The 27,556-nt window shown below is 39.3% G+C and overlaps 1 protein-coding gene across 5 annotated transcripts in view; it reads right to left on the bottom strand.

Moving 5' to 3' along the window:
• Nucleotides 1-24,861, bottom strand: part of SPATS2L (spermatogenesis associated serine rich 2 like) — a 194,604-nt gene extending 169,743 nt beyond the window's left edge. For 2 of the 5 annotated variants that reach the window (XM_037849414.1, XM_037849409.1), the window contains exon 1: nucleotides 24,342-24,584. The gene's annotated coding sequence lies outside the window, so the exon portion shown is untranslated. Of the gene's footprint in view, nucleotides 1-24,341; nucleotides 24,587-24,645; nucleotides 24,664-24,839 lie in introns of those variants that run through there. The other 3 variants (XM_037849410.1, XM_037849411.1, XM_037849415.1) reach the window with 3 other exon arrangements.
• Nucleotides 24,862-27,556: the final 2,695 nt, after the last annotated feature.

Genomic DNA, 27,556 nt, shown 5'->3' with positions numbered 1-27,556 from the left:
CGCTAAGTGGGGATTCAAAGAAACAAACGCTCTGCTCAGAAGATCAGCCTCCATGAAACAATCAGGAACATCAATGACAACAGGGCACACTAGAAAGTGGGGGGGGGGCGGGGAACAGGACCTCAGGAAATGAGATGCCACGCATGCTCCCATACCAACTCTCTGGGTGGCATTCTATTCTCCAACTTCTCTGACCTCACTTGGTTTTGTCTTTGAAATGAGGGGATTAACCTAGAGGCTTTTAAACCCTGTATTCTGATCTACAGTTCTGACTTTCAGTTAGACTAACTTTTTCTCCCAAACAGTCCATTTTTGAGAGAATATATTATAACCCTTCATTTATCCAAAAATCCTTGGCTGAACACAGTGTCAGGCACCGTGACTAGTGCCAAAGATATCAATATGAGACGCAGCCTACACCTTGTAATTAGCATTTCAAGCATGATGAATTTTTATCACATGGTATCTTGGCAATCAGAAAACAAAGGAAGAGTGCAGCCCTGAGGCCAAGTGCACACACCCGGGTCTGCTGGGAGTGGCCCCAAAGAATTCTGCACCAACCCAAAATCCAGGGCCCAAGTGCCCCAGGTGCCCAGCAGTCTGGGGGATACCATGCTGAGCTGAAAGGGCAGCTAGGAATGTCTGAAAAACAAGGGGCTGAAACCAGGTAATCAGTGAAATGTCTGGGTCAAAGCTTAGATTTATTTTCTAGAAGTAACAGTGCTGAATGCAACAAACCCAGGAGACAAGAATTAAACTAGTACAAAACTATTTGACTTTTTTGGTTTTAATGAAGTACGCCAATGGTCATTTTGATAAAAATCTTTTCTTGTGTGTGTGTGTGTGTGTGTGCATGTGTATGTGTGTACTCCTGCTTTTCTGAGAAACATTTACTTAGACACAAATTGCTACTGACTTTATGACTTTATTTAAAGATCAGTTCATCACATTTAGATACATCATCATTCGCAAAAATTCTTTGGAGTGGAATAATTTGGTGAATATAATACTTCCATTAAAAAAGAATTGATTTTAAAAATGCTTTTCAAACTTCTGATAAAAGCAATTATCTGATTTTCTTTCTGCACCACAGAAGGCAAACATTGGTTAGTTGGTGTAATAAATAATATGAATTGTCAAACGAGATATGTTCTGGTTTGCTAATGCTGCCGGAATGTAAAACACCATAAATGGATTGGCTATTATAAAGGAGGTTTATTTGGTTACAAAGTTACAGTCTTAAGGCCATAAAGTGTCCAAGGCAACAGAGTACCTTCACTGAAGGATGGCCAATGGCATCCATAAACCTCTGTTAGCTGGGAAGGCACGTGGCTGGCGTCTGCTGGCTCCCAGGTTGCATTTCAAAATGGCATTCCCCAAAATGTCAGTGTCAGCTTCCAATGGCCATCTTCAAAATGGGTCTGTCAGCTACAGCTCCTCTCTCATCTCCTGTGTGTTCTTCAAAGTGTCCCTCTTGGCTGTAGCAAGCTTGCTCTTTCTGTCTGAGCTTATATAGTGCTCTAGTAAAACTAATCAAGGCCCATGCTAAATGGGTGGGGCCACGCCTCCATGGAAATTATCCAATCAGAGTCATCACCTACAGTTGGGTGGGTCTCATCTCCATGGAAACACTCAAAGAATTACAATCTAATCAACGCTAATACATCTGTCCACAAAAGACTGCATCAAAGATAATGGTGTTTTGGGGGACATAATACATCCAAACCAGCACAAGATATTAAACATTTATGGATTTAATTCTTAATAAAGATGTTTAAACAGCCCCCAAAATATTCATCAATCTTTGACCTGGGAAAAGTAGCACTTCAGTAAATTCCATCTCCCACCACCACCACAGAAGTTAGCACAAAATGTTTATGGCTCTCAGAGATGGTATTCTTCACAGGATGGCTAAATATTGCATTAGGGTCAGACAAACTTGGGTTCAAAGCCCAGCTTCCACCTTTTCTAGCTTGCTGCCCTTAGATAAGCTGTGCAGCAGCCCAAGTCTCACGTTTCTTTATCTATAAAATGGGAATAATAACACCTGCCTTGAAGCATCATTTTGCCTATTAGAAATGAGATACTGGAAGTGTGTAGCACATAGCAGGAGGCCAATAAATGGTAGCCACTCTTCTTTACACTCCACACACTGAAGAGAAGTTAGGCTTTTCTGATAACAAGCAGTAAACAGATTTATTAGTGTTTATAAACTGATGCTTCAGGCCATTTCTTTATAGGAATACCGTGAGTTTGTAACAGGTAAATTTCAGAACTCCTCTCATGGCTAAAAGTTCAGAAAAAGAGTAAACAGGAATGGGCTTCTACCCTACCCTCTTATGAACTCTTGGTTCACCTGTCTGTTACTGTTGTTTTAAGAAATCTTCTAGAAAGGCTAACACAGACCCATTAAGGACAGAGAAATAAACCACAGCTACCACAATTAAGATCTTTTCCCTTTTGTCATTCCTTATGATTAAAGAAACCAAAATAAATTATGGGAAGGGTTAAATGAAGGGTGAGGAACAAGATTATAGATTCTTTGGCTTTTCTTTTTTTATCATAGCTAGGTTGATATTTTCATCCTATTCATCTGAAGGTAGTCCCATCAGAGAGGCTTATGATAAAATATAGGCTCTCACCAAAATATGACTGTTGTGGCTATGTTGCCCTTGGATATATGTTGCTATGCCTTGACTACAGCAAGAAATATTGATTTAACTGGATTTAATATCAAATCAGGTATTTGTTGTCACATGGAAATGAAAAATATCAATGCCATGAAAAGCTTGATATATGGGTTAAAGCCCATTTCAGCTCATTCCAAGGGACCATCTAAAGTCTTCTGTTGTATTGGAATTGTGTTCTACTGATGCTTGCCCGATTCACAGATAATAGGGATTTTCATTATAATGGGATTTGCTACATAAATGAATATTGGTATAGATTTTTATGTAGTACAATTTATCATAGGAAGTACAGAAAAAATCATTACGTACTCGGCTTCTTCCTTTTCTCAACTCTGGATGCATGCCTTGTTGTCTACCTAACGTGTACGTGTTCTCTCCTTCCCAGGGTCTGATTCACCTTTGCTCCTCTCATAGTGCCTAGTGCAGAGCAGAGGCTCAGGAAATAGCTGGTGAAGAAACAAGCTGAATGAAATGTGGCACTAAAGCAAATGAGAAGTTCAAAATAGTTTCCTGCACAGAAGAAACTAAATTTAGAAATTGATTCAAAATGCATATACAAAGCAGGCTTGGCAATCACCATTCAGCATGCTCAAGGAACTCTGGGCTCAGTGGGCCTTCCATTGGCTCCCTTCTGCTAAGTGGTCACACAGACTTGCCAGAAATGTCCAGCACTTAGCTCACACACTCCCATCCCTGAGGAACTCCACAGAGACATTTCAATCAATCATTCATTGCCTAAAATACCTCCATGAGGGTCCTATGGAATACTCCAAGCTGGAGCAGCCAGTGAACAAATATTGTCTTTCTAATAGACTGAGAAAAAGGGCCACCATCCCTGGTTGGTAATAAAAGCAAGGGAGGTTAGCCCACAGCAGCCAAGGGAAAAGAATAAGTGCAGCACCAGGGTTGGGATTCACTCTCTTGAAGCCAGACATAGAAGCAGTTTCTTAGCCCTTACAATAGCCAGGGCTGGGGGAAGAACCAAGCAGAGACTCCCAGAAAGTCTGCATGGATATTACCCAATGTCAAAGTTCCTAACTTCTCATTCTCTTTCCCTCTCTCCTCCAGCTACATGATAATTTTAATAATCAAAAAGTTTCCGATATTTTTTATAATGCCATCTTACTGGAATTTTTTTATTTTAGTCTTTTTCTTTGTGGCTGTTTCATTGAAAGTCAAAATATGCATCAAATATAAGGTTTTGCTTCTATCTTGGAGCATCACATACAATATCATAAATCTAAATGTCTATTTTTACAAAAGGTCTTTATTGTATTCAAGGAATCACTTATAGAGACCAAAAGGCTTCCCACATCAGAGGAATATACTCTGGGAGTGAGTGTCCTTACTTGGATACCCTTCAAGCTAGGCACCAGGGGTTTCCAGGGCAGAGAAAGGGACCTGCCCAATTATTATTAGATAAAGTATAAATGAAGAGTTAGAAGGGTCTGTTGAGATCAGCAAGGAATGGCACATTTTTACAAATATTTTACAAATATCTCCACTCTTCACTTGAAAATATTTTAAATGGTAAATCAGTTCCTCCTCCAGAGGGATGACCTGTGGCCATTAATTCATAACAGAAACTCATTGTAAAAGTGCTTCTGAGTTAACCAAGTAGCTTGCTCACTACATCGGATTCTTCAAACAACCACACAGATGCCATTATCTCCATTTGAGAGTCGAGGGACCTGAGCTCAGAGATGGTAGAGCGCTTTGCCCAGGGTTACACAGCTATTAGCAATGGAGGCACATCTTGAATCCAACTGGCAGATTCCATATCCAATTCTCTGTTCACCAAACAAACTACTTACTAGTTGTATAGAGAGCCCAAATTTAACTTATTAGGCCCTTCCCACATGTAACACTACCATGGGAGAAATACTATCAACAGGCCAAGTCAATGGCCCATATTTTGTCACAGTCTAAAACATTTTTAGCTACTGGGCTATGAGTGACACTGCTTCTCCTAAAATGGCTGAAGGAAAATCAGAACCATTCTAAGACAAGAATGTGCAAGCACAAGTGCTATAATAAATGTAAGAATTCAAAAAACAAACATAGTTTTCTTGACTAGACAATAATTAATTATAAACTCTGCAATACAGTTCTTTTTGAATATGAACTATTACAACTAGGGTTTTCTTGTTTGATTGTTTCCATTTTTACCAAGAACTGAAACTTACAAAATGACAAACCGGATTGCCCTATTAGAAGACAACTTCACTTGTTTCTTTGTTCTAAGAAACCATGTTAGGTACTGACTGGCAATACCTGTACCTGGATCTTTGTATTAATTACGCATTTTTCATATAAAACTGACTGTCACACTACATGCTGTAAGTAAGATCTGAGAGCTGCCAAGATAAATTTTCTGAATGGCTGACTTTTTAAAGATGACACGTCAATTCATCAAATAATTCTTTGAGGGTTCATCCCCATATACTCTGTCTCCCCTTTATCTCTACTTACACCTATAGTAATCATATTAATATTACAGCTGTTTTCTGATGTATCATCTTATTTATAAAGTAAAGACTTTTTCCCTTCTAACCCCTATTTTAAGACAGCAAATTGTTCTTCTAATATACCAGCAATGAAACTGCCAATTCCATTTGACAGCATCAATTTACTTTGATTGTTATTGTTTAATTCCCAACCTGATTTAATCACTTGATTTGAAACACTCTGATTCTTAGGGAGATAAGTAATTCTAGCCCAGGCCATACAACTAAAACAAAGAAGAGTTTTACGTTATTGGCTAAATGAATATTTTCTTCCCTAAGGTTTCCTTTCACCAAATAAGCATACTGATGCTTTACTTCCTTTAGTTAAGACCTCATCTTAATGTGGCTTGATTCCAAAACATATGAGAACATGCATACACAAGAGGTACTATATTGAGTAAGCCAAGAGTTCCAGCCAAGTATCCTATCTTTTACGTGGTACCAAGTGAAGTTTTGTAGAAAGCACAATGGTAACTATTCATTCTGCCAACATCAAAAAGATAGGCCTGAACTGTATGCCAGAGTGGGGAAAAAAAACCTTAAGCTTTGAAATCAGACAGTTGGCTTCAAATACCATCTCCATCACTACTATCTCCGTGACCTTGAGCAAACTATTTATCTCCCCCTCAGAGCTCTCCCATCTAAAAAATGGGGGTAACAGATTTATCTCAAAGGAGTTTTGCAAGAGTTAAATGAGAATTTTGATGTTAAGAACCTAGCATATAACGTGGCACACGAGTAGGCACTAAAGAATCGTTCTTTTTTGTTTCTGCTCCTCCATAAAATGTCATTAGTAATTCATTCTGAATATGTCATCTATAGATATGCACAAAATTAATTTAAAGGATATGAACTGTGGTGCTCTTTATGATAGCAAAGATTAGAATTGGTCTAACCATAGGGAAATGACTATATTAAGACATACTCATATACTGAAATTTATGCAGTCATTCCAAATAATTTTCAAATAGTATTTTATAAGGGAAATTTTTACTCTAAAATTTAACTGAAGAAAGCAGAAAAAAAAAAAACCTGTATGATAGCAATTATTTACTGAGCATTTACCATGGACCAAGCACCATGCTATGAACTTTACATGCATCATCTTATTTAATTCTCACAATAAACCTATATGGTACATACTATTATTATCCTCATTGTTGTAAAAGAGAAAATGAGGTTTAGAGAGTTTAAGTAATTTACAGTTACTACATAAGTAGCGTAACCAGGATTGGAATCTCAAAGTGTCTGATTGCAAAGCATTTTTAACTACTATGTTATACTGATTCTTCAGTACAAACTTCTTATGTACATCATGAGGTTACTTTTTATATAAAATACACAACACAAAGAAACATATGCACATGCACACACACACAACTACACATACATGCATATCTGGAAAAAAAAGCACATCAAATACTAACAGTGCCAATCTCTGGGTAGTGAAATGATAGTTGACCTATTTTTTATCCATTTCAGTATCTTCCAAATTCAACAAGTACACATTATTTTTACAACCAGAATTTTTTCCAAAAAAATACATGTGAGAATACTCTTTAAAAATATAAAGTATTGCACAAAGATTTGTATTTTTGTCACATGACACTTTATTCCTTGACTTACAGGTTTGAGTTTCTTAATGTTACTCCTCTTTTAAATTATTTTGTCTTTTTATTGAGGTCCAAGGTGAAAAGTAATGTTAAAAAAAATCCATTTTTTACATGAATACAGCAAAACACAGAAGAGAAAGTAATATATGTGTTTGACAGATATTTGACATTGATATAAAAAGCCAGAGTTTGTGTGAGAAAAAACAAAAACTCTTTTCAAATAACACAGAATTTTCCACTTAGAGAAAACACACCCATTAGTGACATGATGCCATCAGTGCCTCCTGTCACAGAACCATTTACGTAGATGCCAGAGCACTGCCTGGACATGTCTTAGCCTGATTACTGTCTATCTAAAGAGGTGTGAATATAATCATGTGTTGGAGTGACACCTACGGAGTGATTTTCTGTCACCTCACCAATTCATTTTCAGAGCAATGATTCTATAAAGTGAACTGGTGTAATAAAAAGCAGCTCCTCTGAACCAAACAAGTTCATACGAGTTTAAATTACAGGCAATGAATGAATTATTTTGCAAACTTGTTATTTTTTTAAAAATAAGATTATTTAGATACAATTTTTAGTAAATTTTTCAAAAGAAAAATTAATGCAACCTAGAAGTCACTCCAAATTAACCTTGTTTCATTTTTATAGTAGGGTTCTATGATGGGCAGTAAGTGAATCAATAACGACAGTGGCTCCCAATGTTAGCAGGGCATTTGACTAAGTCTTCCCTAACTATGTCCTCTTAAGACATCCTGGAGACAAGAAAGTAAACACATGTAAAAGATTTTCAAACTAGGTTTTGTTTTGTTTTTTTTTCAATAATAAACTAACAAAAGTCACATACTGATGTCTAGAAATACCTTGCAGAAAATCTTTGGCCTGTCTTGGTCAATACTTTGTCAATGACAGAGAAAGCACCATTCTCAGATGTGTAACTGATACATCAGTGAAAGAAATATCCCTAATAGACTGAATAAAAAATACTAAAACTCAACTATGTCTTGATAGGGAGGAAAAATGACTTGACAAAAAGAGACAAAATTTAATAAGGATAAATTCTTGTCCTCTACATAGGTTCAAACAAGTACAGAAGGAGGGAGACCTGGTTTGCTAGCAGTTGTTTGAAAAAAAAAAAAAAAGACTTGCAAGCTTTACTTTATTCTAAGCTGATATAAACTAACAATGTGCTGTTTCTGATTTAAAAAGAAGACCAACACAATACTTGGTGAGATTAACAAAGAAGTGACCTTGAACAAGGGAATTAATAATAGCCCTGTGTTTTCTAGGACCTCAGGAATAGGATGTTGAAGTAAAGATGGCTCATTTCTAAACTAGCAGTGACAGAGTGACGTGTGCCCAGAAAAGTGCTAACAGGTTGAGAAATATCAGTTGAAAGAATTGGGACCAGGTAACCTTGAAAAGCCAAGGCTTCGAGGAGGACATATAATAGCCATGATCAAATATTTGAAGAGCTACCACACAGGAGGTGTGTATTTATTCTGTGGAATTCCCAAGGGCAGATGGAAGGCCAAGGGTGAAGTTGCAGGGAGGCAGATGTCTGTGGTTTTAAAAATATTTTTGTTTATCTCTGCTAGATGATGAGTATTTGTTCAACCACAAATAAGATACGGCCAGATTCTAAATAGGGGCTTAAGATCTGGGAGCATTATAGGCTAGTGTCATTAGAATGCTTCAGTGTCAAAATTGTGAGCTCCTCATTCCTGGAAGGGTTCAAATGGAAGCTGGCTGAGTAGGGATAGCATGGAAGGGATTCCTGCATTTGGTGGGACGTTAAACCAGAGTATCCATTATCCATTCCCAATGCCACCTTCTACACTTCTAATTTCATTTCAGTAATGTTCATGATGATATATAAGCAATATCTAAATATGCCTCATCTTAATAAATGAGTTTATATATTCAATGTCACAAACCGATATTAAATAACAGTTTTGATATGACATTATATTGAAATGTGACTATGGTATTACAATGCGGTGATGAAATGCATTGAGAGAAGTATTTACTGGAAGCCCAGTGAATATACTGAACTCACTCCACCATTCAGATTTCACAGAGGAAACACATGAGAAGGGACATTAGCAGGCTTAGTAGCTGGCATAACATCTTTCACTTCTGCTTTAAACATTACTGAACTGCCCGCATCCCCATAACAAACACTCATTGAACGGAAATGGCAGTGTGTCAGATCAGACGATCTCACTGCTGTTTACGGCACTTCAATAAATGGATTTTCTCCATTATGTATTAGCAATCACTATAACACATGAAAGCCCATACTGAGAGCAATACTGCCTCCAATCAAAATCATTCTTTTCTCAGTATACTAAAGCTTTCTTCCCCTTCCTCTAAGCAACAAAGGGGACAACAAAAGAACTTCCCAAACCCACAGTTAAGGAAAGAATGATCCAACAAACTAAGTGTGAAATCTGTCCCTGGTATCTAATTTGTATATGAATCTTCCTTTCTAGAATATTTTAGTGGGCTCCTTTATTTATTATTTATCAGCACAGGATAGAAATGAAAGTTTATTTTGATGGCAGTGCACCTGACTATTCAGAGATTCAAAAAACCTGCTTAGTTTATTCTTGTATTATCCTGGCAGAGGACGTAAACTTGCCTTTGTTCCATGGCTTCATATGGAACAAATCCCAGCAGATCTTCACAAATGCAAACCATTAGGCAGGACAAGGCCTAGGCAAATGTGAAGGCAACTTCTTTCCGGTCCTTTTTCACCTCTAGGTGATGCCCCTTGATTCAGTTTTCTATTCTTTCTCATATCAGTTTCAGGGAAGGGTCTATACAATTATTAAATCCAAAGAGCATATGTCTAAGTCTCAGTTGTTAACCATTCTTGGAGCATTTGCCTTTTAGGCCCTGGTGCTGGGTACTTTTTTTTAATCTCCTCTTACCTAGTTATATAAAAATCATAGGCATTACTAATCTCGCTTCATTCATGAGGCAACTGAGGTTCAGGAAGATTAAATAATGTACTCAATGTCATAAAGCCAGCCAATTACCTGAGTCAAAACCAAGTTATTCAGACTCCAAAGCTTTTCCTTTTTCTTCTAAACCATACTGGTCTTAATGAAAGGAAACAGTTTTTATAATACAGGCTTTCATACATTACAGAGCAGGAAAGAGAGAAATTGTGTTTTGTTTTTTTTTTGGTTTTCAGAGACATGAGCTGTTTTAATAAAACTTTCTTTGAAAAAACATTTTTCATTATAAAATATAGCATTAAAGACAACCTTGAAAATCAAAAAAAGAATAGCAAAAGTTATCACCGTACCACTCCAGTTTTATTGAACATTTTATTTTCTTCAGTATTGTCAGCGCACGTTTTTATACTTGCATCCAGTGCTGTATAGATAATTTTTATGCTGCATTTTTTCTTTAACATTATATCATAAGGATTCTCTTTGCTATTATAAATGTTCCTTTAATAAAGACTGCCTGGCTTTCATGGAGTGAATTTAAATGGCTCACTTTTTCTTTATTAGTTTCTTTTAAAATTTCCAAACATAGTCTGAAATACAGAGAAAAATATCAGGATCCAATGTACCCATCATCCAGTTATCAATCTTGCTCCATCTATTATCATATTCATTTGTTTTTTCTTTTTCCTGGTGTCTTCTTAAAGCAAATGTCACATATCATATCATTTCATCATTAAATATTTCAGAATACATTTATAGCAAATAAGGACATTTTTAAAAATACAACCATCCTGACAGTATCACACCTAATCAAATTAACAATAGTTCCTTAATTTTATCTAAAACCCAGTCCATATCTCCTATTTTTTCTCATATATATATGTGTGTGTATATATATATATATATATATATATATATATATATATAAACAGTTTTATTGACACCTAATATAATCCATCCAAAGTGTGCAATCAATGGTTCTTGGTACAATCACTGAGTTCTGCATTCATTACCACAATCAATTTGAGAACATCTGCATTGCTCCAAAAGGAAAAATCCCATAAAACTTATATCCCCCTATCATTGACACTTAGCATTGGTATAGTTTTTGTTAAAATTGAAGAAGGAATATTACAAATATTACTGTTAACTATAGTCCATAGTTTACATAGTTGTATTTTTCCCATATACCATCCTATTATTAACCCCTTAAAATAGTGATGTACATTTGTTCTAGTTCATGAAAGAACATTCTTGTATTTGTACTATTAATCACATTCATCATCCACAATAGGGTTCACTATGTTATAGAATCCCATGTTTTATCCTTTAGCTTTCCTTCTAGTGACATACACGGCCCTAAATTTCCCCTTCCAACCATAATCACACCCATAAGTCAATGCTGTTAATTACACTTCCAGTAATGTGCTACCATTGCTTTTACCCATTTCCAAGCATTTACAATCAACCCTATTAAAAATTCTGTACAAATTAAGCATCAGGTCCCCAATCGCCACCTTCATTCCATCTCCTGGTAACTTTACTCCAGATTTTCACTTAAAGAGTTTACTCATTATAATTAGTTCATATTAATGAAAAGATACAATAGTTGTCCTTTTGTGTGGCTTATTTCACTCAACATAATGTCCTCAAAATTCATACATGTTGTTGCATGCATCAGAACTTCATTTTTTCTTAAAGCTGAATAATATTCCATTATATGTATATATGACATTTTGTTTATCCAGTCATCAGTTGGTGAACACTTGGGTTGTTTTCATCTTTTGGCAATTGTGAATAAAGCCACTATGACCATCAGAGTGCAAATGTCTGTTCGCATCCCTCATTTCAGTTCTTCTGAGTATCTACCTGGTAGTGGGACTGCCAGATCACATGGCAAGTCTAGACTTAGTTTCCTGAGGAACCGCCAAACTGTCTTCCACAGTGGCTGCACCATTTTACATTCCTACCAGCAATGAATAAGTGTTCCTATTTCTCCACATCCTTTCCAACACTTACAGTTTTCTGTTTTTTTGATAGTGGCCTTTCCAGTAGGCGTGAAATGATAACTCATTGTGGTTTTGATTTGCATTTCCCTAATAGCTAGTGACGCTGAACAACTTTTCATCTGCTTTTTAGTCATTTGCATTTCCTCTTTGGAAAAGTGTCTATTCAAGTCTGTTGCCATTTTTAAATTGGGTTGTTTGCCTTTATATTATTGAGTTGTAGGATTTCTTTGTATATCTGGATATTAAACCCTTATCGGATACGTGGTTTCCAATTATTTTCTCCCACTGAGTAGGCTGCCTTTTCACTTTCCTGACAAACTCCTTTGAAGCACAAAAGTACTTAATTTTGAGGAGATCCCATTTATCTATTTCTTCGTTCACTGTTTGTACTTTGGGTGGAAAGTCTAAGAAACTACCTCCTACCACAAGATCTTGAAGATGCTTCCCTACATTTTCTTGTAGGAGTTTTATGTTCCTACCTCTCATATTTAGGTCTTTGATCCGTTTTGAGTTAATTTTTGTAAAAGGTATGAGAGAGAAGTCCTCTTTCATTCTTTTGGATATGGATATCCATTTCTCCCAGCACCATTTGTTGAAGAGACTGTTCTGATCCCATTTGAGTGGATTTGGCAGCCCTGTCAAAAATCAATTGACTATAGATGTGAGGGTCTAATTCTGAACTCTCAATTTGATTCCATTGATCAATATAGTTATTTTTATGCCAGTACCATGCTGTTTTGACCATTTAAAGCTTTGTAATATGCTTTAAAGTCAGGAAGTGTGAGTCTTCCAACTTTGTTATTTTCAAGACGTTTTTGGCTATTAGGGGCTCCTGACCCCTCCAAATGAATTTGATGATTGGCTTTTCCATTTCTGCAAAGTAGGCTGTTGGAATTTTGATTGGGTTTGAGTTGAATCTGTAAATCAACTTGGATAGAATTGACACTTAACTGCATTTAGTCTTCCAATCCACACAGAATGTCCTTCCATTTGTTCAGGTCGTCTTTGATTTCTTTTAGCAATGTTTTCTAATTTGCTGTGTCTTTTACATCCTTGGTTAAATTTATTCCTAGATATATGCTTCTTTTAGTTATTATTGTAAATGGAAGTTTTTTTCTTGACTTCCTCCTCAGATTGCTCATTACTACTGTATAGAAACACTACTGATTTTTGTGTGTTGATCTTATACTACACTATTTTGCTGAATTCATTTATTAGTTCTAGTATCTTTGTTGTAGATTTTTCAGGACTTTCTATATAGAGGATCACGTCATCTGCAAATAGGGAAAGTTTTACTTCTTTTCCAATATGGATGCCTTCTATTTCTTTCTCTTGCCTAATTGCTCTGGCTAGAACTTCTAGCACAATGTTGAATAACAAGGTGACAGTGGGCATCCTTGTCTTGTTCCAGATCTTAGAAGGAATGCCTTCAGTCTTTTACCATTACATACAATGTTAGCTGTGGGTATTTCATATATGACATTTATCATGTTGAGGAAGTTTCCCTCTATTCCTATCTTTTGAAATGTATTTATTAAGAAAGGATGTTGGACTTTGTCAAATGCCTTTTCTATGTCAATTGAGATGATCATCAGATTTTTCCCCTTTGATTTGTTAATGTGGTATATTACATTAACTGATTTTCTTATATTGAACCACCCTTGCATACCTGGAATAAAACCCACTTGACCATGGTATATAATTCTTTTAATGTGCTATTGGATTCAATTTGCTAGTGTTTTGTTGAGGATTTTTGAATGTATATTCGTTAGAGAAATTGGTCTGAAATTTTCTTTTCTTATAGTTTCTTTACCTGGCTTTGGTATTAGGGTGATGTTGGCTTCATAGAATGAGTTAGGTAGTATTCCATCTTCTTCAATTTCTTGAAAGAGTTTGAGCAGGATTGGTATTAATTCTTCTTGGAAAATTGGTAGAATTCACCTGTGAAGCCATCTGGTCCTGGGCTTTTCTCTCTTGGGAGGATTTTGATGACCGTTTAAATCTCTTTACTCATAAATGGTTTGTTGAGGTCTTCTATTTTTTTCTAGTCAGTGTAGGTTGTTCATGTGTTTCTGGGAAATTCTCCATTTCATCTAAGCTGCCTAGTTTGTTGGCATACAGTTGTTCATAGTATCCTCTTATGATCTTTTCTATTTCTGTGGGGTCAGTAGTAATGCCCCCCCATTTCTGATTTTATTTATTTGCACCTTCCTTTTTCTTACTCAGTCTAGCTAAGGGTTTGTCTATTTTATTGATTCAAGAGAGAAATTATTGATATTACAATTGCCCTTCTTAACAGTAAAGATTCTAAAATAACAGCATAACGGAAGTCATCTTCTTATCCACACATAAGACCAGCCTTCCCACTGGAGACAAAGAAATGGACATACCATAATTTAAGAAAATCAACCCTATACTTACCTTATCCTTATCCTTCTAGGTTGCACACCTGGTACTGATGGGACCCAGAGACCAGTGGGGCAGTTGGTTAGCAAGCAGTGATTGGTGTCAGGGACTCTGGAAACACGGAAGCTATTCAATTCCACAAATACCTATTAAATGGACTAACTGAATTTCCTGTCCATTGCTAGCAGGTGTCAGTAATGAAGCAGCTTGGAAAAGAGTAGCAGGGACTCAACCCTAGGACCCGTAGCTGGAGAAATATGATGGGATGTTTGTCAACGGGATTTGGAATCCCTATACAAGAACTCAAAGCAGGGACTTGGGAATGTGGGACAAAAGTGGAACCTGGGCACAAAGTGAAAACCTGGTTAACCAAGAAACAAGGATGAGTTATGGCTACCTGGGTACACTTCCTCAACAAGGCAAACTGCGTGGTGAATCACTAAAGTATAGATCCAGAGGTGCTTTATTTCCCCCTATGAAGAGCCTAAACTGATCCCAGATTCTACAAATGGAGAAAAATAATTACACCAGGGTGGTCACCACTCCTCTCAGACCATTTTCTGTGGATATATGACTTTCAAACTTTTGTTTTTAGAAGAAGAACCTTTTTCCCTAACAAAATCTCACACAAATGCCTAATATGTAATGAGAAAAAAAAAAAGAATCTGCTCAGGTTTTAACCAAGGAGGGAGTTTCTTCTCAGAACCAAAGGAAAGGATTCAACAGAATACAAGATGCAAACCACCAGAAGACAAGACACTGAGTCACACTGCCCAGCAGACTTCACTGGAATCCATTCCTGCTGAACTCTTCTCTTGATAGTCATGGTTTCTTTCCATCACCTCCAAGTTTCTCTCTCCTGCTCCAACCTGATGAACTGTGGTTTCCTATCACTGGTTGGCCTTTTCCACTGTGAAAACATATAGCTCTACTAGTATCTCTTAGGACACAACACTATCTTCTGGGTTTTCCTGTCAGCCCATATACCCTTCTCTCAAAGCCTTTTGAGCCTACTGATCCACAGATTGCTGTCCTAAGTATCTTAAGGCACAAGTAATTTCTGTAAGATCATTTACCAGGTTTGTGGCACATCACTTTGATGCACAACGATTGTATGATGTACTTATTACGGAGACTCAAGACTCACTGATTCATTAACATGCTTAGAATCCTAGGTCCAGATAGTAGGGGAGCTGGGATTTAGTCCACTGGGAGGCAGGATGGGGGATCTCGGAAGACAAGGCTTGGCTCCCAGTGTTCTGCCCAGTGCCTAACCAGTAGGAGGCTTTCAGGAAATGTGATTCCTCTTTCCCTTCCCTGGATCTCCTATCTATCTCAAAATTCTCCCTCTTCCAAACCACAATACCCCTCCTTCCCACTCCTGATGGTGACTGGGTGGGCCTGCTCTAATGGTGCTTTCTCTACCATGTGCATTGTCTGTATAACTCCCGGCTATAGCTCTCAGAATCTGTTTCTCCTATTCTGAATCTTATCCAAAGCATTTTATACCTCTGGATTTAAGAAACTGAGCAACTGCTGCTTCTCTATACTAGTAGGGCTGACAATCATTCACAAAGCTCATGGGATAAGCTCATACAAGTCGGCTCTCCTAGGAAAGAAAAGATGCTCTATTACAGAGCTGCCCAATAGAACTATAATATGAGTCACAAATGCAAGCAACATAGGTCATTTTCAATTTTCTAGTAGCCACATTACAAAGAAAAAGTAAAAGGAAACAATTGAAATTAATTTTAATAATGTATTTTATTTAGCCCACTATATCCAAAATATTGTTTCAACATATAATGAATATTAAAAATTGTTAATGAGGTATTTTTGCACTCTCTTTTTTGTACTAAGTCTTTCAACTCCATGGTGGATTTTATTCTCACAGGTGGCTAGTGGCTACGCTATTAGACAGTGAAGTTTTATAATCTCGTCTGTTCCCATCCCTTCTATCATTTGTTTCCTGTAATATTTCCTTTAGTAGGGATGCTATAGCCAAGGGTAGACAGTGGGGCTCAGGATCATTATTGGATACTTTGAGACACAGCTGAAGGGAGGGCCCAGATCACAAAGGAATTTCTGTGTCATGCTTGAGAGCTTAGATTTTATCCTGAAGGTGCAATAACTCTGCTGAGGGGTTTTAAGAAGCAGAGAATAGTGATCAAATTTGCCTTGCAGAAAGAACCCACTGGCAGCAGTGTGAAGGAATTGGAGGTGGGCCAGGCAGAAGGCAGAGGGACCAGTCAGGAGGCCACCGCAATCAGTAATCCTAAAGAGGAAGGATGAGGGCCTGAAGCATGGCAATAGTGGAGGTAATGGTATATAGAAGAGAGGGCAGAGTCAAGAGAGTTTGAGAAGGCAGTTTCTACAGGGTCTGGAGGTTAATTAGATGCAGGAGTTGAGGAAGAGAGAGGAAGCTAGAGCAACTCCCAGATTTTAAATTCAGCAACTCTGTGAAGTGTGTCTCATTAACTGAGATATAAACATAAGAAAAAATAAGCTGATTCGGAGTTGGAGAAGTGGAGTATTGAAGTCATTGAGTTTGGGGAACGTGGAACAGATGCCAGGAAAGAGGTCAAGGCTGGACAAGTATATTTAGGAATCAACAGCATACAGGTGGTAGCAGAAGGGAACAGCAGATGAGCTGCCACAAGGCAAAAGTGAAGAGTGAGCAGAGGGCAGAAGGCTGAACTCAAGGCAATGCTGAGACTTCGGAATAGGAGAGGAACCCACAGAGAAGACTAATACAGAGCAGCTGGGAAAAAGGAAGAAAAATTCAGGAGAGACAGGTGACAGTGAAAGCAAGTGGCAGTTGGAAGAATAGAAGTGGCCATTATGAGTGGACAGGAGTGTACAGAGTTGAGGATGAAGGGTAGATGCAGGAAATGGGTAAGAACCCTTTCTTCAAGGAGCTCCTTCTTAGACCAGGAATAAGACAGAACATAACCAGACCCAGAGGGGAGAAGCCAAGGGGACTTGATCTTGTTTTCTGATTTTATAAAGAATGAGAAAGACTTACTCATGTTTGTGAAAAGAAAAGGTTGTTTGAGACCCTGAAGAAAGGGGGGATAATGGAGTAAGGTTCCTCAGGAGGCAAGAGGAGATGACATCCTGAAAGATTAGCCTCAGACTGGAAGGGGGCCAAGGGAAGAAAAGGAGTGGGGAAGAAGGTCGTGCCATGCAAAAAGAAGATACAACATTATCACTGTAAAACTACTTTTCCCTAATTAGAAATATAAATGAAATATAATTATATGTGAACATTTTTTCCTCTTAATATACTGAGTATCTTGTATAAAATCAGTTAAATGCTGAATACAGAAGTCTCTAGTTTTCTGATCTGTGGTCTTGAAATAGTACAAAGTCCATCACACAAGTTTGCACTTCACCTGAATAGCTGAATTCACCACCTGTGAAGCCACAGAAGTGGTTTAGAATAGCCTCTCCAGTTGGTTGGTGTTTTACGTTCTAGGATGCTAAAACAAATGCTATACAATGGGTTGGCATAAACAATGGAATTTAGTTGATCATGGTTTTGAGATTAGAAGTCCAAAATCAAGGCATCAGCAAAGTGATGCTTTCTCCCTGAAGACTGTGGCATTCTGGGGGCTGGCTGCCCACCATTCTTGGGGTTCCTTAGCTTTTCTGTCACATGATGATAGCCTTTCCTTTCTCTTCTGGGTCCCTTTGACTTGCTATTTCTTACTCTTCTCTCCCTCTGTGTTCATTTTCCTTTGCTTATGAGGGTATCAGTCATATTGGATTTAACCCATCCTCATTTAGTTTGGGCACACCTTAACTAGTAACATCTTCAAAGGTCCTATTTATAAATGGGTTCACACCCACAGGACCAGGAGTTGGGACCTGAACATGCCTTTTGCGGGGGGACATTTGAATCCCCAACAGTTGGTGCCTGTGCTCAACTGATAGGCAAATATTTTGAATATTACAGTGCGTTACCCCTGTCCTTGTAGTCAGACCCCAAACAGTTTCATCTGCCACTTATCAACTTTGTAAATTTGATTAAGTTATGCAACTTCCCTGAGCTTCAATGTCCCCTTTTAAAAAGGGTGCATAATCTCTACCTTGCAGAATCTCTGTGAGGTTTAACTGAGATGGTCAATAAATGATAACTCTCATGGTGATGATGACTATATTCACTCTGTTCCGAATTTCTAGGAATTGGGTGGGGCTGACAATGAATAAACAACAAACATTGATGCTTTGCCACAAATAGCATCTTGATCCCTAAGGAGAATTAAAGCATCATCCTGGTATTAGGAAGGGACCTTAGAAACCCAAATGGTCATCTAATATTTGCCCTTTCTTTATCACAATACAGTATTCAGTCTCTGCCCTCAAATTGCCTTTCTGGACTACAATTTTTCTCTAGGAAAATGGAAGCAATAAGTAAGTATTTCATAGCACTGTTTGGAGGATGAAGGGAGATAATCTAGGTTATCAAATATATTTCCAGGTATAGCCAATGCTTGAATATTCTGTATGGGAGAGAGGGGGAGCTTACCACCTCCTGAAATAGCACAATCCATAGTATTCCATTTATTGCTCATTTGGGACCACAATCCAGGGTATACCTCTTCCTATTTACATTATTGTGAAAGTTTCAACCATCAGTGGCATTTCCACAATGCAAAGAAGCCTTTTTTGAGCATTCTAAGTGAGCTGGAGGTGCCCTGGGAACACACTGGTTATATTGCTTACAAGATTTATTTCATGCTTTAAGTCATGGTCAAGTAAGTCAGCACTTGGCACCCTACGTGATTATTGCAACTATCTGCATATCTTTTAGGTTCCATTATTGGACACTGCAGACCACCAATGCCCAGGAAAGCTTTGGCTGTGTTTCAGCTTAGAAGCAGCTATAGTGTAACATAGTACTGATCTTTGAGTCACAAAACCCTGGAAAGCCTGCCTGCCCTCCCCTCACCCTTTGTCCCTCCCCCAAGCCACCCTTCTCTCACCCCTGCATTCCTGATCGTAGCTATTGAGATCTTACCCAATCCTTTCAATAATCAGCTCAAAAACTGTCACTTCAGGAGGGTCTCCCTCCTCCTTAGCAGAAGGAGATACTCCTCTCTTCTGGGATCTCTTAGACCTAGTTTCTAGATACATGTTTTATTTTCCCTGCTACACTACTTAAAACTTTTATCCCGGCTGAAACAGTGCCTTGTACAAAATAAGTTTTTATTAAAAGTTTAAGGAACTAAATTTTATCCTGACTATAAAGAGTGTGGCAAAGTCTTCCCCATCTCACTGCTCACCCCAAGATGGATCCTGACAAGGGTTTTGTTTTTTGTTTATTTATTTTTAATGTACCAGGATGCTTTTAAGTGAAAAGATTGGGCAGTGCTGGAACACAGCCTGGAATTTGGGGACCAATTAACTGAACTTTTACATAACTGATAAATCTAGCCTAATTGTACATATAAAATACCAGCATAAAGCCTGGACGCTTTTATTTTTGCCTACTACTGGGACCCATCACTCCACCTCAAAATAACTACAGCCTTCTTAATTCCCACTCACAACTGTCAGTCTCCATCATTATCTCAAGTCTGGGAAATGCAGAGTCCTCAGAATCCTCACAGACTGAATGGAGAGGTTGATTAGAACCACTGGAGAAAAATGGGGAAAAACTACTAAACAGATGCCTCCTTCAAATGCCTGTCCCTTTCTAATCCAATGTCAACATTCATTTCTACGTTGATTATTTATTGAGCACTAACTAGGTGTCAGGCAGCAAGCTAAACTCCAGGGGCATATGAGCAGTACACAGGCAACATCAAACCCATCATCTAAAAAAAAATTTTGGCTTTAGTTTATTAATTCTACAGGTATATTTATCAAGTGCTTGCTACATCCAAAAGGCCATAAACATTTCAAAGAAAATATAAGGTGCATCAGGGCCCTCAAGGAACTTGCAATCTAGTTGGGAAAGCAAGAGGTTAAGCACACAACAGTATAAGAAAGCATCTACTGTCTAAAAGAATCATGCAGACAAAAGGCAGAAGAGGAAGAAATCAGTGAGGGTAACATGATCAGGCAGGCAGACCTGAACTTGAAGAATGTGGTTAAGTCAGAGAAAAAACGAAAAGGCATTCTAAAAGGCAGAGCATGAACAAAAAGGTACAAGTAGAAATAAACATGCTGTCTTTGAAGGTCAATGAGATGCAACTAGTAGGAACAGAAGGTTTATGTTGGAAAGAAGTGGAAAATCAAGTTGGTAAGTTAAACAGGGGCAAGATTGTAAAGTACATTAAAACCAGGTTAGGAGATTGAACTTCATGCCCAAGGCAGTGGGCAACCACGGGAAGTGGTTGAACTATTGAGAAGAGTACTAGCTTTAGAATCATAGAAACCTGACTTCAACATCGCCTTCCTGTGAAGCAGTCCTCAAAGAAGAGTTTTAAGGAGAAGAATTTTAGGAAGGTTGACGTGGAAGTTTATAGAATGGGGAAAAGTCAACTATAGAGAGACAAGGATGCGGGATGAGGGTGCTGGATCTGAGCAACCATTAAAGAAAAAGTTAACAGGACTTGATGAAAAGTTTTACAAAAAATGAGAGAGAAGAGTCAGAGATGATTCCTAGGTTTCAACTCTGAGTGATGAAAAGAATGCTGTTATCAAGAAGAGGAAAGTATTTTCATCATGAAAGGAGTGGATTTAATAGAGAACATGAGAAGTTTTATTATCAGGCAAGTAGCCTTTAGCCTCACACAAGGCATCTACCATGAAAAGTCTATTAAGCAAGTGGATAATTGGCAATGGAGTTTGGGTCAGTACTAGAGACAAAGATTTGCACCATGTAAGGATAGACAGTACCATCATATTTATGAGTTTTTATTAGGAGATAAAAATATTAGCTATTAAACAAAAATAATGAAAATGACATAAATAGTAGAGAGAAACAGATCTTCATGGACTATTTTTCTTAGCCATGGTACTTAGGGGATTCTATCCATTAACACAACCTGAACGAATAAACTTCTGTAGAAATTCAACATACGGCCTATTTACATAACAAGCATCACAACTCCGAATTAGCCATTTTAATGTGTCAAGGAAATAACACCTCCATAGCAGACTACTTCAAAAAAGGGAAGAAAAAAAGAAATGTTTGTTTTTCTTCTGTGATTGTTTCCTGGGTTTTAACTGTATCATGAAAATCATATTTTAAGCATGTGATTACATCTTATGGAATAGACTGGTTGAATTATGCACAATCACCCAGAGATCAATAAACCTACTCCATCACTTAAATGTGTCCACATTATATATCATCTGCTCTCAAGTCCTGTACCATGCTTGTAAAAGCTACTGTTCTGTGCAGAGAAATTATATGCAACCATATGATTCAATGCTCACAGTCAAGTAACAGTAAAAGCTCTTCAGAAGATGACTAGGAAAGAAGTACTAACAAGCAGTGACTAAGCAGTACCTGTCTAATACATACAAAGCACACTCCACTCTTATCATAGGGCAGGACAGGTGGTAGCAGTTCTAGCTCTTTCCATGAGCAACCTCAACTTCCTCTAGTTTTATCAAAACTGTTCCCAGAAGTTCTTGTCCTGGCTTACCTCATAAGATGTTGACCCAAACTGGGTAAAGTAATAGAATGAAGACCACCTATGCTCCTTAAACACATAAGCCATAAATCAATGTTTGTTGTTAATGATAGCACAATTTTTTAAATCACAACTTGTGAGACTGATAAAATTTAGGGCCAAAAAATTAGACATTTCTAAAGCTTAACTTCTGATAGAAAGTATTTCTACTTTCTATGGCAAAGCTGATCTATAAGATGCTTCCACCATGCAGCATTCCAAAGACTAGGAAAGTCAAGACTGTAACGGCATGGCCTAAGTATTTTCTTTCTCTGATCAAACACCAAATATGGAGGTGGCAAAGACCCATCAAGACCCATCCCCAGAATGGCCACTTGAAAGTCAGTGCAAGCAGAGTCAGGGGGCTCCCTAAAATGAAGAAAAGGAGTCTTGACCATTTTGCCTGTCAAAATGAGTACACTAAAACTAAGCTGATTCTTAGGAAACCATTTAATATTTTCAGAGGCAGGGATTAGACAAAGAAAATTGTGAATTAATATACTCCTTTCCCAGATGTTCAGTTTTTATTAACCTCTTAAATATTCTCTGCATTCAAGTGATTGTATTTTTATGCAAAGTATCCTTTGGGGTAGTCGTTAGTTTGTGTGTGTGTGTTTACAGCCACACAGATACAGAATTTGACATATTTTCTGTTCTGCTGCTCCATAGAATAGATTTTAAAGCTTGAACTTATTCCAAAACTCTAATTAGAGAAGGCAGTACTATTTGCCTTGTCCAAATAAAAAATCATTCACAAAGTTGATTTTTCCCCAAAGATCCAATAAATATTATCATACACAGATATTTTTAAAAGCTACACTTAACCGGATAAAACTGTCCCTATCCACATTGACAAACTGCTTTCTGGCTAAATGGCACAATTCCATAAGGATCATAAAAATGTTATCCAGAAGGCAATTTTAGCCTTTATTTTTCAAGATCTTTCAAAATAATCGGTTTTGTTATTTGAATATTCCTTTTTTTTTTTTTTTCAGGATGAACCGATTTCTGACTCCCCTCCCTTCTTTTCCCTTGCATATTGCACATCTGCTTAATCTCTAGAAAACAAAATCATTCAGAATGGCAACGAATCGTTCCTTTGAGACAATCTAAAATGGCATCGTTAATATTCATAAATATGACTTCCTATTTCAAAAACTGGCATAAAACCTTTTCTCCCACTTAACGTTCTAAAATTTCCGAGTCGATTTTCCTTGAAGTCTGTGGACTTGTGAGGGGAGTGATAAAAGTTTTAAACAAAATAAAAAAATTTAAATAAGCAAGTGAAAATATTACCCGTGGCATTTTATGTAAAGAAAGGGACTGTTTGAAGTTCACAGTTTTTCACTAGTTCTCAAGCTACAGACGCTGTAATACCCTCGAAGGTAAAATGCTGTGCAGAAGAAATCTTTAATGAAAGTGCCAGAAAATCTCCAAAACCTTGATATCACTAAAACCAGGTTTGCTGAGAACTGAAAATTCATGAAGTTCACACACACACACACACCCCAAACCCCCAAGAACTGGAAACCTCCACTTGCGGATGGGAGGCTTCGCTCGCATCCCTGGGCAGGTCAAGTCTCAGCCCTTCCTCCTACATCTGCAGGAGAGGGCGAGTGAACACGGCCCATGTCCCGAGACAGGGAAAAGTCCAGTGTGTTGAGAGGGTGATTACAACACCCACCCAGTCCACACCTCTGAAATCATTCCGCACGCTGTCTTCTGCTTCAAGTCCCCAGCCGGGTCTTAAGCCGCGGATCCCGCGTCGACCCGCCCAGACGCCGCGGCGCGACCGCTCGGTCCCGCGGCCAGGGCGCCCACGACTACCCCTTTCGCCCCCGCCTGCGATCGCAGCGTGTACGCGAACGAATGGCGACCGGGCACAGGGGGCTGCTCCAAGGAGAGCGCGGCGCTGCCGAGATCCTGCTCCCAGTCGGCGCCGAGGGGAGCGCGTTTCCCGGGCAGGATCCGAGGGCGGGATCGTCCGGGGTGACGCGGGGAGCTCCGCGGCTTGGAGCGAGAGGGCGGCGAGAGCCGGAAGACGTGTGGGGCAGAGGGAGTCGCTCTCCCTTTGGGCGGTGCAAGAGGCGCCCGCGCGGGAGCAGGGGTGGTGAGGCACAGCTGCCGCGGGCGCTTAAGCTCCGGGGCGGGCGGCACCACGTCGGAGCGCGGCGGTCACACGCTCGCCCGAGGCGCACGAATTGCGCCGAACCCGGCGCCTCCTCCCGCTGGCTCGCACCGGCCAGAGAAAGGAAGGACGGCGACCTCCGCGTCCGGTCCGAGCCGCCCGCCCGCGTCTGCGGCCGAGCGGGGGCCACACCCAGCGCCCCGGGAGGCGGCAGGGACTGGGAGGCCCGGGCTGCGCTACGCCGGCCTGGGCCGAGCCTCCGTCCGGGTGCCAGAGGCCCCGTCGCAAACCGCCCGCGCCGCTTATCCTGGCCCGGGCTCCGCGAGCTGGCAAGTGGGGAGAGGGCGCCGGGGGGCGGGGACGCGCGAGGGCTAGGGGGGCCCAGGCTTACCTCTGCGCCGAGCGCCGGCCGCTCCGTCCCGGGCAGGGGGCCGGGAAACGGGGGCGCGGCCGCTGGCACCGTGGCGGTGGCGGCCCCTGCGGCGCGAAGGGCGGGCGGAACGGGAGTCGCCGCCTGGGCCGCGAGCCGTCCGGAGCTCGCCCCGCGCTCGCGGCGGAGGGCGCAGCCAGCTCGGGCCCCGGACTGGATTCCTTCACTGACACAACTCCTGGTCGGCCCGCTCCACGCACGGTCACTCCCGCCCCTCGCAGGCTGTCCGCTCCCGCCCGCCAGCCCGCCCCTCAGTGTCACTCACCCAGGCGCACACACCCCGAGCCGGCGCCCCTCGCTCCCGCTGGTACACACAGCGCTGCTCACGCCTCCCTCGGGTTTTGTATCCGCTCACACGCACGTTCTGACACACATCCCTTCTCTCCACACGCCCTCCCTACCTCCTTTCCCACCCCACTTTCTAGAAGAATCCCCGTACAGCTTTCGCACTTTGCTTACCCCCCACAAACCTCCTAGCCTTTCACCAAACCGTCACCTCACTTAGAGTCCCGCTGTTACTCAAAGGTTTAGTCACAGTCTGCACGTGTTGCGGGAAACTCATCCTCCTCTACCCAGGAAAATGAACTTTGCTCTTCCTAGGCACTATCAAGATCCTTCCCCTTTTAGAAGGTAATAATGCTTTCTGGTGATGAGTCAAGCTCGAAATATAAACAAAGTAGTTAGATTCCGAAATGACCTGAAAAGTCTAGCTACCGAAAAAGTACTGGAGATCCAGTCTGACCTTAAAAACAAGGCTAGCCCGGGCTGCTCTGACCTCTCCCCTTTGCTCCTGGAGGATGGGTTGTTGGAAACGTGTGTGATTAACCAAGTTACAAATAGACACCTTGGGCATCAGCCCCTGGTTTTTGCCTGGGAGTGTAAAGGCAGTTTCTCAATTATTATTCATGATGGAATCACTTTAGATAACACTCCACTTTCAGAGGCGGTAGAGTGAAATGCAGGCAGCTCTCCATTTCACTTTATTTTTTAAAAGATGACTTCTTAGCTTCACTTTTTCTCAATACCAATAACTTTCTCAGCGGCTCCTTAGATGTTAAAGCCCTTTAAAAATATCAGACTAGTGTTGGTTATACCTTTTCATGCTCCAGAACCCTGAGTGTGCAGCAGAATACTGTATCATCCTATGTTCAGGAATTCACAATTTGAAATAAAATACAAATGCCTTTCTGGTAAAGTTCAAATCTAGTAACATAATATGCCTCCGTTGACAAAGCCCAAGAATAATAAGAATTGTGGAGTTGAAAGCATAAGAAAAGGAACTCCTTTTCTTACAGTTCATATAGTTTATTTAACAAGTGCTTTATAAGTGTTAACTCATTTAATTCTCCAGACAACTCTGTCAGGTAGGTACTATTCTTGTCCTTTTTACAGATAAAGAAAGTGAGGCATGGAGTTTAAATGTCTTGCCTAAGTTAGCTAGTAAGTGGTGGAGGTGGGATTTGAACCTGGGCAGGTCTGACTCCACCTATGCTATCTAAAAGAAAGCTTGCTTCTGGAAGCCACACTGCATATAAATAGAAAGGATAAACATCATCCTTTTGCTTACCAAATTTAGATAGAAAAGGTAACTTGGAACAGTTTGACTTGGAATTTAATGCACTTTTTAGGACCTCTGGCAAAATAAATCAATTTTAAGTTTTCTGGGAATTCTCTCATAATTAGAATTCCGAAACGAATAATAAATTATTGCTTTCCTAGGAAGAGCTTTGAAAATAACATTGAACTTCCTTTATTCTGCCACTTCATAATTTTTCGAGGACTCCAAATCTAACTTATTTAGTGGTCTGAATGAAAAATGCTTTCAAGAACTGATTATGTCCAGAGGGAAGAAAGGGTTTTCATAAGCCCATAGATGGCCTTCTATGTTTGAGGGCTGGTTTCCAGTAAGTAGGTAGTAGCCATAAGTATAGCTGGTATGTGTACTGAGAGCAAAGATGTTAAGCATTGAATTGATGAAAAAATAAATGGAGACTAGGAGTATAGTAGGAGCCACTCTACCACAAACTAAACAAAGTCTGATTCTCCTCTGGGAATGGAGGGCCTAGTCCATGAAAAGAGAATTAAAAAGTAACTCTGAAGGAAATAATTGTATCTTTCATGGTTAGCTAAGAGAGCAAGCAAAAGATATCAGACGTTTTAAAGTTTATAAACAACGAGTTTAAAATCAAACCTTTTGCTGCTCAAATTAATTTACTCTGGACAAAACAAAAACTTCTGTTTCTAGAAAAAAGGGTTTAAATGCTTATTGAGGAGTATATGAAAACTTCTTGCACACCTATCAAGTAACAATCCAATCTTCTTATGTGTTAAGGATAAATTATTTTGAAACATATGAATTGCATTTCTATAATATTACATGGAGATATAAAAATACAAAGAAGCAGTATATGAAAAAAATGCATAGGTGTTTTCATCTGATATTGAAAAAATATTTGAAAAATCACATTATTTGAAGTTTTGATCGTTAGCTGTCTTACGCTAGTATGATACTATTGTTCAAAATGATTCTCTGATTATAATCCATGAATCTCATTTTACTATTTTCTAAACTAAATAGAAAAGCGAAGTTCTTTTCTTAAGCAAACAAGCAAAAATCATAAGTGTAAACGTTTTCTGAGGGATGAACAATGTATGCTTGTTTCCATTTTCCAATATTTTAAATAGATATTTTTAATCTGTGCCTGCTGCTTTCCTGCATGTTGTCACCTAGGGCCTTTATCCGATGTGTTTAATTGTAAGCATGAGGGGACTATCCCTTCAATATGCCTAATTCTTTCCTTGAAAATTGATTTCAGGAAAATGCGCTTTTCCCTACTTTATATCTCCTCGATTGTGCTGGGCTCCACATTCTCTAGTATGGTCATACTGCAGGGTCCACATTTATGGAAGTAATTTTTGGCCAAGTTTTTGGTCATGATCAGTTGTTTTATCAATTGGAATTTTAACATCCAATTAATTGGTAAGGACAGAGAGTAATTTTACTTGCTAGGTTCCAGACCACTAGGCTATATTCAGACCTGATGAAGAAGGCTGTATTTTAATCTAGACATCTTGGACTTAGGGTACAGTGACTGTGTGAAATCTGGGTTATCTTCCTTGAAGAGGGGATGGATATGTTCTGTGTGTGAACGGTATTCATTAGGGCTATTCACAAA

This window comes from Choloepus didactylus, chromosome 9, assembly GCF_015220235.1.
Source record: "Choloepus didactylus isolate mChoDid1 chromosome 9, mChoDid1.pri, whole genome shotgun sequence".
Lineage (NCBI taxonomy): Eukaryota > Metazoa > Chordata > Mammalia > Pilosa > Megalonychidae > Choloepus > Choloepus didactylus.
This window is presented reverse-complemented; position numbering and strand designations above follow the sequence as displayed.